The sequence below is a fragment of the Theropithecus gelada genome, unplaced genomic scaffold, assembly GCF_003255815.1.
Source record: "Theropithecus gelada isolate Dixy unplaced genomic scaffold, Tgel_1.0 HiC_scaffold_3190, whole genome shotgun sequence".
Classification (NCBI taxonomy): Eukaryota; Metazoa; Chordata; class Mammalia; order Primates; family Cercopithecidae; genus Theropithecus; species Theropithecus gelada.
Window position 1 is genome coordinate 3,367 of NW_020259684.1, and position 1,437 is coordinate 4,803.

The 1,437-nt window shown below is 39.0% G+C and overlaps 1 non-coding gene across 1 annotated transcript; it reads right to left on the minus strand.

The window, feature by feature from the left end:
* Positions 1–757: 757 nt before the first annotated feature.
* LOC112617669 lies at positions 758–864 on the minus strand. The gene has a single exon (XR_003117942.1). It is a non-coding gene; the product is annotated as a U6 spliceosomal RNA (small nuclear RNA).
* Positions 865–1,437: the final 573 nt, after the last annotated feature.

Here is a 1,437-nt window from a genome sequence, read left to right on the forward strand (position 1 = left end):
CTAAAAAATAAGGACTCTGCTACCTTAGGAAGATGTAATGAGATTACATGTTTAAATGTTCAGAGAAATAGTAAAGCAATGGAATAATTTCTTCTTGAACTTGATTCCTGAAACCATTTTGGAATCCCAAATAAAGCTTGGTGTAGGTTTTTCTGTAAGTTCTAATATTCAAATGTTGCAGTTTTCAGAAGATGTTATTAAGTGCTAATTTTGGTTATTAGTTGTATTCATTGTGGCTTGTAATTCAGGGAATCTTACCTAATTCATAACTTACTGCAAAAAAAAATATATATATATATATATATTCTCATTAAAATGGATTACCTAATTATCTCCCATCACTGAGTTCATCAATCACACCAAGGGCAGAAAACTAATAGGTGTCAAAACCCGGCTTGGACAACTACCACTCCTTCTCTACCTCCTCAAACTCTGAGCCAGCAGATCCATGCCAGGATGCTGGATCTCCATGGTCCTCTCCAACTAACAGACAAGACAGAACCCTGCTGTGATTGTTTTTCGATTCCATGAAGGAAAGGCAAGTGGACATTTTTTCATTTCCAAGACATGTAGTAACAGCATGTAACATCCCCTAATTATTACTCAGCTCTGTTCTCCTTTCAGAGATCACTGAACATCAATATTTTCATAGTGATAATCACAATTTCAATATTGGGGGGTCTCCTGTTTTGGTTTCACTCACACTGCTTCCTAGGAGCTACTCAACAAACAGTCAACTGACCTTCCTGGGACTATGCAAAATATGGAATGCTTTCTGAATCTGTGTGCCATCCCCAGGCAGCAGCCATGCTTATCTGCTCTGTATTGATCCAATTTTAAAATATGTGCTGTGGAAACAAGCACAAAGGCCTGTTTGATACACAAATACTCAGGAGTCATGGATGAGGCTTAGCTCTGGTAAATCCAACTCACTTACTTTAGATTCTGAGAATTTTATTGAATGACTTCCTGTGAGGTGGAATTTTAAAATATATTTAAAACTTGAGGAAGAGCTGCGAGTAGCCCAAGAGATTTTCGTGATTATAGAGACACATTGCTAGAGGGGCCAACCGCAAGTTTGATCCCACTACTTGCTGGAAAGATAACATGGAACCTTCTGCTATCTAACCAAAGCTTCTGCACAGGATATAAAAAGTCTCAAGGTACATATCTGATAGCAAAAGGGAAAGGGAACTCTGATCTCCCTGCAACATTGTTTGAACATCCCTGACTGTGGAGAACAATCCCAACTAATAGTGGTTAAAGAAAAGACAAACATGGCTTTTAAAGGATAACATACCGTGAAGGCCTAGGCTAAGTCTAGCTAAGAGGTGGGTTCCAAATAAGATTTTTAGTGTAGGGCAAGCATCAACTTTCTCAGTATTTGCGTGGGTAAAGCTAGGAGGCCTAGCTGGCAGAGCAGGGTGCTGGGAACAA